The 12,232-nt window shown below is 29.1% G+C and overlaps 2 long non-coding RNA genes across 2 annotated transcripts; both read left to right on the top strand.

Annotated features, from left to right (window-relative positions):
- The first annotated feature begins 454 nt into the window (after positions 1-454).
- LOC139426465 (uncharacterized) lies at positions 455-4,424 on the top strand. Its single transcript, XR_015433541.1, has 3 exons — positions 455-554; positions 3,241-3,313; positions 4,373-4,424. It is a non-coding gene; the product is annotated as an uncharacterized LOC139426465 (long non-coding RNA).
- A 3,192-nt stretch (positions 4,425-7,616) lies between these two features.
- LOC147809620 (uncharacterized) lies at positions 7,617-9,634 on the top strand. Its single transcript, XR_015433540.1, has 2 exons — positions 7,617-7,695; positions 9,368-9,634. It is a non-coding gene; the product is annotated as an uncharacterized LOC147809620 (long non-coding RNA).
- Positions 9,635-12,232: the final 2,598 nt, after the last annotated feature.

The raw sequence follows: 12,232 nt of genomic DNA, 5'->3' as shown, positions 1-12,232 counted from the left end.
AAGGCTTTTCATTTAGGTGGGAAAATCTTTTCAAACTGACGACTTTAAAAACTAAAATAATATTTGAATTATTTCAGCTATCTGCGCATTCTAAAGCCAAGATAATTCTTTGCGGAAAAATTGTATTAGCGTAGTTTTAAAGTTTTTAAAGTTACAGTTTTGCCTGAAGTGAAAGGTTCTTAAACTACAGCTTTTCTTTTTGTTTGGAGAAAAAAGCTTCGAAAAGCCCTGTTGAAATTGCTGCTCTGTTGGTTTAAATTCGATCATTAGAACATAATTAGTTCCAAGTTCCATTTCTCAACGTATTTTAGAATAAACATTTTCATTATCAAAATAAGCTATTTGAACCTATTTATTACAGTTCTATTATTTACCTCTTTCTTCCTGTTTTGTAAGAAATGTGCTGTTCTCACTTATTGCCTTTTGATATTCATATAATTTGGTATGTTTACAGGAATGTATTGAACGATGTAAGCTGCTCTTATCCAGAAATGAGGAAAATTGCATAGACCAGCATATAAACTATCCTCATACCTTAAGGTTGTGTGAATATAGTAAGTTATTTTGGTCGTCTTTCAAAAATATAGCTACACGACTTTTAAAAATGTAAAAGTACACATCACTTTGAACAGAAATTCTACGTCCCCTCATAAAACCTTTCGTGCCAGGTCAATTAAACAAGCTGTATTAGAATTAAAGAATCTGCTATAAAGAGTGCACCAATTACTTTTTGTATTACTTAGTAATACTAATGATACCTGGTTTTAAAAATTATCGTACTTATTATCACAAATTTAGTAAAAATTACAAGGCTGAAAACTAAATTTTACAAAATAAACGATTTTTTTGCCATGCTTTATGATATCTCATTAAAAATACCAAATTTTAACTCGTTTACAAAATTTTATTACACATTATAAAACATTTTTTCTTTTGTTAATTTTACCAAAATCATTGCAGAAGATCTTCGGTAAAAATTACCGAGCTTTTAGTGCTCCCTTAGTGCCGGAAGCATGGTAAATTTTATCATATTCTGGTAATCTTGACCCTACTTTTTTCTTAGAGTTAACTAAATTATTCTTTTTTTCATCTTCAAACACCTTTACTTCTACTTTTTCTGCTGTAGTAAATAATACAACGTTTATAAATAGGTTGTTATGTAGTTTCGCATTTGCTATTGCAACTTAACAAATAACTTAACAAAGCAACTTAACAAACTTAACAAGAAAAAACTTAATTTAACCACAATCGATAGCAAGATAAATTTTCATATCCAGTAAGGATTTAGAAAAGTAATAAAAACATACTAAATATATAATAGGTAAATTATTCAAACGTAGTACGCAAGCTATGACGTGTAGATTTAATGTTATTTAAAGTTACATTTTCTTACATATTCTGATGTTTATATTCACGCAGAAAGATATAGGGAGAACATGAATCTATAGAATACAAATGAATTGTTTCTGTTATTTATCTATCATAAATTTCCTGTAAATTTTGATCGAATTGTTATATTTTTATAAATAGTTACAAGGCAAAATACTAGACTATGAAGTACCAAATGAAAAAAAATGAGGCATTTCTAAGGTTAAGTGTTTTCTTAATTTCTACTTCAATTGCAGCTTTAGCCGATTTTTATTCATCCTTTTTAATATTAGGAGCTATTATATACTTATTACTTCTTTTATTGTCACATTTTATAATACTTTTTTTTACTAAGCTACAATGAGTTTAAACAAACTAATGACTCGTGGGGGACACATTAGTTTGGAGATAATGTGAGCACGTCAGTATTAGCAAAGACTTTTAATGGTAACAATTTAAGTCAAAACTAGCATAGATTTTCTTTTTCATGATACCACAATAACATTCAGATATTTGATAGGAGACAACTTTCAAACAGATGTATTTTCTTTACAAAATTATGTATAGTGGTTTCCAAAAATCTATTAAAATGTCGAACCTTGTTTTGTTTCGGTTGCCACTGTTGGAAATTTTGTTTTCTAGCTAGTGTTTCTGTTTTGTTTCTGTTTTGTTCTCTAGCGTTTTTTGTTAAAATATAAAAAATTCAGATGCAATATTTACGCATTTACCAATACAAAAGTTGCAGATTCCAGCAATATTTAACGTGGTGATCAATCCTTAAGGCTAGCAATGATCGTTTAATGTTGATATCACTTAAAAACTTCACGGCCCTATTATTAGGATTCATGTACTTTTTTTTAATTGTTTATACATCGTGGTTGCCAAACAGCTGTAATCAATTTTTTACATCAAAAATAAAAGAAAATAGTAAAGAGTTGTTTTCGCTACCACTTTCAATTGCTTAGAATATTTTCTCAGTAAATTGAGAGAAGTTGGAATTTTTGCATTAAATAGGTTTAAACATTAACTATTATAAAGAGTTTTAAAATTATTTACTGAAAAATGCATATTAAAATTAAAATCAGATTGATTTTGGTTTGATTCGATTTTTATGAGAATCAAGAAATATAGGAAGAATATCGAATAATTAATTTTTATTATTAGATACTAAAACTAAACTCAGTGGCGTGACAGCCCATAGAGGGCCAGGGTCTACCGTGCCCATCTCAGTTTTCGTCACCTTGGGCGCTGGAATCAAGGAGCAAATATTCCGGTAGGGTGGTCTGTCGCACGCGGAACTCCCAGTGTTTAGTCTCCATAGATATAAAGGCTAGATAACCCCTATATTAGTCCCTGGTCTCCAAGCATGATTGGTACTCGTTTTATCGACCCATTGAAGGGGTGAAAGGCTGATGAGTCACCCTTGCTCGACCCCAGAACCTGTGGTACAAGAGTGCTACCACTCAGCCAAAGAGTTTATAAGAAACTATAGATCCAAAATACAAGATATTTTCAAAACAATGATGATTAACCTTTTTTAATCAAATGTATGAAAATTGTCAACTCTAACCCATCTACCTTATCTTCATTGATATATAGGAACTATTCTTTCATAATTTTCTTGCATAAATCATGTAATCATGTTTTTAGTATCAACGTTATTTATATGTAAAAGCATCATTTTTCAATATTTTTAAACTTACTAAAATGTATTTTTTATAAATATTTAAATAAAAGAAAAATAATAATATAATAAAATAATCTTACAAATAGTAAATAAACAGAAAATGTTTAGTAACAGCTCATAATAGTGATCTCAATTATCAACGTGAAATAGTTTTTTTTGACATTTCATAGAAAAATATGTTTTAGACTATAGAGGTGAAGAATCAGTGACACATGACGTTATTAACACTTGCAACCAAGAGTGCCCTTCTGCATGCTAGTAAGTATATTAATATATGTTTCTTGACGTATGCCATTTAGGCAGAAGGGGTGCGATTGTTCTTGTTTTCCAGTGGCTCCACCTATGGCGAATAATTCATATTAATTTATCATACTAGTGAATATAGTGTTCCATAATGATAATCTGATATCTTTATAAGTATTATAAAAAAATTAAACAAAACACTTCGTAAGTTAAGTTCCGAACCAATATTTAAGCTATAAAAAATGAGAACGCGAATGAAGTGTATCGGAACAATTATGTGTAAAAGGGATAAAAAAAATGTCAAAACCAATTTGATTTCCTGATGAGTTATAAAGGTGTCTCTGATAATCTCAATTTATTTTTCATTTTTCCTTCTCTGCCAATCCAGCTTGTTTCGATGCTTTTAAATCCGTCACTCACTTTACTGAGTCATTAGGTTTAGTTGCCAGTTTAAATGATAATTTTTTACTCAGTACTTTTTTGACAGCAATATTAAAAGGATTTAAAACATATAAATTAAACTTTGTCGTTTAGAGATCATGTGTTTTGTTTATTAAAAACGGGGTTCAAACTTTTGATAACCATTCGATATTGGCAACCACTGGCACAATTAATTTTTAGATTACGGGTTCCCCCTTATTGTTTTGAAGATAAAAAAATCAAAATCAGTCGAGAAAAAAAAGGAGAGAAAAGTTCTTTTTATTGCTAGAAAAGTTCTTTTTATTGCATCTGAATTCAAAACTTGTATCCCCTGCACTAAATTATTTGTATATTTAAAGTTAGGACCTGTAAACATTGAAAGTAAGTGCAGCTCCGATCATTTGATCAAAAGTTATTCACGGTGAACATTTTTTTAAATTCCCAGCCCTAAACATTATTTTTAGCTGACTAAATCCTTTGAAGGGTTATAGCTCTTTCTTATTCTTCAAGCATTTCTATTATTTTTTACACTTAATGTCACAAAAATGACAGTTAAAGTTATTGAATATAATTCAATCATAATTTACCTTTCATCATAATCATAAATGTCAAATAATCATATCATAAATAATCATAAGTCTTAATCAATTTTAGTGAATCTACATATGAAGTTAAATATGTAAAAGTGGGTAGGCAGAATCTCAATGTAAGTATTTTGTTCAATTCCTTGCATTTTATAGATTTTCAGACTTTAAAAGAATTTTAATCGATATCAAATGAATATTTATTTTATAATTAGATGGCTACTTTTATTAGAATAAAGACGCAAAGTAATTAAAAAGTTACGTCAAAGATATTTTTTTCTCATAAAAATTGCTTAACATATAAATGGGGAAAAATACACCATAAAACATATGTAATTTAAGTTCGGTAATTTGCTAAGAATTGTTAGGAACTTTTGATTCGTGGAGCTTTGTATTATGAGTTACGTATATATTTTTGTTTTGTGTTTGATAATTTGATAATTATAGAAACTGCTATGAATTAAAAAATTAAAAATTTAAAAACACTCGAGTGTCTGTTATTTCTAAGCAACATGTGTTTTTTTTCGTATACATTAACGACAAAATTCAGTTTCTTTACTAACAATAAAAAGCATTAAAATTTCCTTATTATGCAAAATTTTATATTTATTTGATTTGATTTGATATTTTCTATTTGTTTTAAATTATCAACGTAAGATTATATGACATTACATAGTTGAAGTTTATTTCTACATCTTATTACTATATTCAAAATTAAGAAAATATTGTGATTTTAAAGTGTGTAACTTAAATTTATTGGTTCAATCCTATAATAAATATTGTTAATATAAAATAAAAGAATGATAAAGAGAACATTTTACTATTTTCGTTGACTTTAACAGTTTTCTTTAAAAGTATTATTTTTCCTTTAAATCAAAAAATATGTTTAAAGATATTAAAAGATTTTGAACAGACAAAACAATTTTTTTCCATTTGTTTTAAAAATTTAAGTTAAAATTAAGAAATATTTATTATGTAGATGTATTTATTTTTTTAAATTTTAATCTTGTAAACTAAAAATACACAATTATAATTTTTTTAAATATTGTTATCAGTGAAAATGTTGAAAATCAGAGTATAATTATCAAGTAAAATTGAATGCTATACTTATAGTAATTTTACTTTACAGTGTCAATATTCAATGGGAAACCAAGCAGGTTGTATGTAAGTAGTTCACCAACTGAATTCAGCTAATATCATTGTTTTCTTTCCTTTAATTCTTTATTTATTAAATACAGATTATTAGATGTTTTTTTGAAACTTGATAAATATATTTAGTTTAAAAAATTTACAGTTTTAAAATACTTAAGTTATAAAGTTTAATAATAATAAGAAAATAAATATTATGAAGCAATAGCTTATAAATAAGTAATATATTTATATAAGTTATATAATTATATAAGTTATGAAAATTTTTTTAAGTTATAAAATTTAACTACATATCTAGCATAATGATAATATCGTCAGAGCTCAGGTATGCGCACAAGCTGCCTGTACATCTAAACAAACTAGTACGTGCCAATCTGGATGGGATTCAAATCCCTTCAGAGAATGAGAATTAAGTGCCATTTTAATTATTTAAACAATTTAATGACAAAAACCAAAACTGAAAAGTATTTAACAAACAAAAAAAAAAGATTATGAAAGTGAAAATGTTTGCGTCATTTCAAATTATACAAGTACTGTTAAATTATCAAGTTATTGTTTAAACATACCAAAATTTACCACATTTACTACTAAACAGTAAGGTAATCATATATTTTATCACAAATTTTATCAAAAGTCATCACTTTGGTAAAAACTACCATGCTTTTTGGTGTTTCCAAAGAACCAGAAGGTGGATTACTTTTACCATATTCTGATAGCTTTGACCACATTTCTTATTCGTTGTGTGCTTGTGCCAACAGTGAACCATAAAAGTATATATTTCAATAAATAATGTGTCGAAGAATCAGTTCTCAAAAAGGAGGAAGTATAACTCATAGTTGAAGTGTAAAGCTTTAAAAATATGTAAAAAAAGTTGTTGTTTTTTTATTTTCATGCAGCATTCTTGCAGCTAAATGTTTTTTTACCCAAAAATGGAAAATAATCAAAAATTGCAGAAAGTTTGCCATGCTGATAGTTTTTTGTATTCATCATAAACAAATTGTTTCAGATAATCTGTAATATGATTTCCGAAAATTCAATAAAAGAAGCATTAATTTCTCAAAATAATTCGATATTTAGAAAACAGCGTATATTTTGTGCATATAATATATGTATCAGTCAAATTTAATACAAGCTCAGTTTAACACTTTTTTTCCACATTTTTAAGAAGTGAGGGAGGTTCTTTCACATCAGATATTCACATTGATTCTAAATAATAATTTTTACATAATTCACTTCGCTCCACAACTATTTCTACATTCAATTACTTAGTGATGGGAAGCATAGTTATCATTATATCATAGAGAAGGAATTCACAGTTCAAATTATATCATAGGGAAGGAATTCACAGTTCAAATTATATCATAGGGAAGGAATTCATAGTTCAAATTATATCATAGGGAAGGAATTCACGATTCAAATTATATCATAGGGAAGGAATTCACAGTTCAAATTATATCATAGGGAAGGAAATCACAGTTCAAATTATATCATATAAAATTTGAATTAGTAATCATAGACCTATTACTTTATTTAATATCTGCAGCAAATATAAAGCTCTTTTTTTCAGAAAATTTCATACTTGTTTAAGTTTGGGAATTGCAATTAGCGATATTGAAATCAGTGCAAATTTCAGTTTCATGATTCTTTAGCGCCCATTTTAAGGTCACGCCAAACGTTGCCCGCACATAACTAGATTTTTTGGGCACTTCTCCCATGTATGCTACTACTAAGATCAGCGGCGAGACAGCCCACATAGGGCCAAGGCCTACTGTGCCCATCTCAGTTTTCTTGACCTTTGGGCTCAGGGGTGTAGGAGCAGATGTTCCGGTTAGGTGGTCAGCCGAGCGCGAAACCCCCTGTGTTTAGTTCCCAAGCATGCTTGGTACTCATTTAGCGACCCACTGAAGGGATGAAAGGCTGAGTCAACCTTGCTCGGCCCGAGGATCGAACCAGGGACCTGTGGCACGACAGCGCGAAGCGCTACCGCTCAGCCACCGAGCGTCCTCCCATGTATGCACTCTCATCAAAATATTTGTCTTCATGGTTCACTGCTGGCTCTCAAGTCGATTTTAGAGCTAAAGTCCAAAAAAATTGCCTTACTTCAATTTTTCGAGTAATCAGAGATATTTGAGTAATTATTATTGATAAGTAAATTTTTTATTCATTAGGCTACTCACTATTGATTTGTCTATCTCATTCGAAAGATTTCATGTAAAAAGGCACACATATCAACCGAAACTGCAGGTATGTCATGAAAAATAGTCACTTTTTTCATAATTCATTTCTAAGGGTTTTTCAGAAAAAGCATATTTTATAATAGTAGTTAATGAAATTTAAAATGCACTTTATTTGTGTGTTTTATAATATATTAAACTGGAAATATATCTTATGATTTGCTGAATTAAAAATTTAATCAATGGTACCTAAAGCATGCTATGAGCGTTGTTGTTGTCGTAGGCTATTAAGGAAAGGGATGCGATTGTTTCTGTTTTCCAGTGGCGCCGTCTATGGGCAATAACTCGAATTCTGCCGCACTCATACGACACACCCGTCCATACGGTGGACACATTCATATATCCATTCATTCATCCACAAATCGTTATTTTGTCCTGAACCAGAGAACGATCAATATCAGATTCATTGACCCCAGAGGTATAATTTGTTACTGGAATATGGAAGACTTTGTGACCCGACAGATTCAAGGAGCACCAATCACCATTCACTACACGAAGAGTCCTCCACCAGATGAACTCGAACTCTCGTTCTCACGAACCTAAGTGCGGTGTCTTGCCAACCAGGCTAACCCGGCCTATTTTATGAGCGTGTAATATATTTTTAAACCTTGAGATAAAAGCCCTTATTTACGCATATAAAGAAGTATGATATTTTTTAACAACAAAATGTACCATAATCCCAGAACCTTTATACATATATTTAACTTGTCAAATTTAAATTCGAAATAGGTCTCAAACTACTTGCAATTGAGAAATAAAATATTAAAGCATCATAATTTATGCGAAAACGAATGAAGAAAGAAAAATCAAAAATATCAATTCAAGTTGAGAAGAAGAATTGATTTTAAAATCTTCTCATTAATTTTTTTTTTCCCTGGTAAATCCTTTTTTTTCCCTTGATGTTTCTGAATCTTGCAATCATTAATAATGATTCTTTGTATCACATATGTCTATTGTTTCATTTGCTTAAAATAATAAATTATTATTTTTTGGCCCCTTACATGCATAATTTTTAATGCAAATTTAAAAAGGTTTATCAAAATATGTATCGAAAATGGTAATTATGGAACACTGTAGTTGCAATTTTATTTTTTTATTAAATCTTAACATTATATAATGCAATTTTTTTTTTGTTATTTAAGAATGGTACTTGGTTATGTAGTCAATGCTGTTTAATATTTGGGTTCTACAGATTCGGCAAGATAAAAAAAAAAAATAATTACACTGAAACGATATATATTGGAAAATAAGTTGTAAATCCAATTTAACGTACACTCTTATGTCACAATTAATCAAAGGTTAGCTAATGCAACTAAATGGTTTTAAGGTATCGCAATAAAATTACCAGATTTATTAAACTTTCTCACAATTGTTTTAAGATTAATTTTACCAAACTTCACAACAACGGTTTAGGCAAAAGTTACAGTGTTTTTTAGAGTTTCCATGGAGTCAGAAACACGGCAAATTTCACCATTTTCTAGTTATTATGATCATAATTTTTTTCCTCGGTGTAGGTAGTCATATAAATCTATATACCTCGGAAATGTATCCGATTTAAGTTGCGTGTGTGATTTAAAATTATTTAAATCTTGGCTATGCACACATCTCAGCTTGCATCCATATGCACTATTTTCACTCAAGTATTTACCCATAATAGTCATCAGCTTTGTTTTCTTTTATAGATGTTGGAAATGTTCAGTTCATTATCAATTTGCTTGGTGATGTGGCTGGGAATGAGTTTAGTAGCAGTGCTGGATGTATTCGAAATGATCATAAAACTAATTTATCATTTCTTAAGGTATCTTACTACTAAGTGTTGCTGAGCTATATTTTTTCGAATCACGAATATCCGATGCATCACTTATCCAAAGAAACTATAGATTGTATCATTTCATAAAACGGAATTTATTGTGATTTCAAAAATAAAGAATTGTGTCATGTATGGAAAATTAGTCTCTGTTTATCTTGTTCTTTTCTTTTACTCATGACTGAAATGCTCAGTACCTACTTAAATTTCTTGGTGATGAGTTTAGAAATGAATTTAATCAAAGTCTTGTATCGAAAGAAATAATTTATCTTTTCTTAATGCTTTTTAATGGGGTAGAACTGAAATTGTGAACAAACGATGAATCGTTTATTTAAAGAAAATATGAATGCTGTTAGCGTGGGCCTTGAAGGCGATGGGTATTATTGTTCTTGTTATCCTGTTGCGCCCTCTACTGCCAAGAATTTGACTTCTGTCACATGCATTCGTCATACCCACTTATAGGGTGCACCCATTCTTACATTCATTCTCAAATCGTAGTTTTGACCTGTATGCCGAACAGCCTGTGTAGGGGTTAGAGAACCTCCCTTGCATCAGAAAGGTTCTGGGTTCGAATCCCGGGCAAGGCATGGATGTTCTTTCCTTCTCTGTACTATCTATCGTTGCTGTGGGAGCAACGTTGGCCCACCTAATCGGGTGCCCCTGAAAGAGTGGCCAACAAATCTGCCCTTCAGGTGCCTGTATGACCTAAGTCATTATCCAGGTGGGCATTGGACAAAAAAAACCTGCACCAGAGAACAATCAATCTCCAATTTAGTACCCCCAGAGGTATAATTTGTTAAAAAAACATGGAGGACCTGCGACCCGACAGATTTAACGTGCGACAGTCAACATTTACTACACGGAGAGTCTACGGCCGGCTGGATTCGAACTCCTGTTCTCAGGAACGGGAGTACAGCGCCCTGCCAACAAGAACATCCGGGCCGAAGGAAGTATAGATCAAATCATCAAATAAAACTTAATAGATTTTAATTTTGAATCTAAAGAGTTCTGTTTGATAAATAGTAAAGAAATCATCCGAAATGAATTTAGTGCATTGTGAAGGAAAATACAGTTTTTAGTTTTTGTTTAGATTTTAAAATATTCGCAATTCTTTTTATTCAATCAAAGTTGCTCGGATAGAATTAAATGTAAATTAAAAAAAATACACTGCAAAAAAATTTTTTTTATTTATAATTGTCACCATTTTTGAAGTAAAATACAATGAATTATGAAGTAAAGTGCATTTTTAAGTACTGAAATGCTGCTATCATAGATAAAATTATATAAAATTAGCAAAAAAATCAGTGTTTGAAGGAATTCGTCCGAATATATTACTAAAAAAGTGCTTGTTTTTTGAACGAAATGTTTTTACAATGAAGTCATAAATTAATTCTAATGCGCGAGAGAGTATGAGTTGTCAGTAAATAAAGAATCAAAAATGAATGAACAAATAAGTAAAAAAATAACAATGAAGAAGTAAATAAAAAATGTGACTAAATGCACAGAATAGATTTGTAGTTTACTCTAAAACCAACAATGGTGGCATGTATGTACCAAACATTTTTTATACTGTAAAACACAAACTAGTCCGTCAGTTTCAACCAAATTTTAGATCACGTATTTCAAATGGAATAAAACTCTTTGCAGCTTACAATTGAAAAAATGTTCATTGCCACCAAATTAATTATCATCAGCACCAAAAAAAAACTACATTTATATAATCAATCTAGCTACATGAAGATTAGCTTTTAAAATGTGAAAACCCGTCAATTAGATCAAAATTTCTTAAGGTGTTCATTTTATATGTAACTTTAAGCACAAATGTATTAAAAATATATATAGTACTCTTATTTACAATTTTTAAAATAAAAAAAAATATCATTTAAAAAAAAGAAATATTGTGATTCTGATAATGATTCAAATATTCATTTTTATACTATCAGAAATTAATGAATCTATAAAAATTTCAACTAAATAATATGGTTTAAAATAAATACGTCACCAAGTTTGAGATTTAATTTGAAAATTTTACTTCCTATTCATTTTTATAAGCGTAATCAAAAGCATCAACTGCATATTTAAAATTAGTTTCGCTGCATAAATGTGTTTGAATGATTCCTTACATTTTAAAGTTTATTTTATTGCTATAATCATTTTTATGGAAATTTTGAATTCATTTCTCATAAAATTCTTACGGATTTATTTTCATATGTAAAGAAAATAAATTTTGGATTTCACTTAAATTTACGAATCAGGTAATTAATTAAATGTAAAAGAATTCGATGCGTTTAAAAAAATTTTAATTATTAAAAGCTTTCTCGAAATAAAACATTATATTAGCCAGTTGTATTCAGTTACATTTATTTATAAAATCAGAATACAAAGCTATTTAATGGTATACAAGTAAAACATCATTTATGATTAACTGTTGCAGCTCCACTTTCCTTACCAGCATTTTTAGAAGTATTTAAAAAATTTTAATTTGTGCTTTAGTTTTTTATAATTATACATTTTGCTTTTAATTCTTTTTATAATTTTTTTAATTATACATTTAATTTTTATACATTTTATTTTATAATTTCAACAATTTATAATTCATTTTTCCATAGTATACTTTTGAAAAATATGATATTTCTAATTTTTTGAAACTTTATATCAAAATAAATTTTTCAACGTTAAGAATTCTTCTCCATAAAATGAATCCCTAAGTAGCTATGAAAAGTATTATAGACTCTAACGT

The sequence above is a fragment of the Parasteatoda tepidariorum genome, chromosome 5, assembly GCF_982258835.1.
Source record: "Parasteatoda tepidariorum strain Cologne lab strain chromosome 5, Ptep-v5.0, whole genome shotgun sequence".
NCBI classification, from domain to species: Eukaryota; Metazoa; Arthropoda; class Arachnida; order Araneae; family Theridiidae; genus Parasteatoda; species Parasteatoda tepidariorum.
This window is presented reverse-complemented; position numbering and strand designations above follow the sequence as displayed.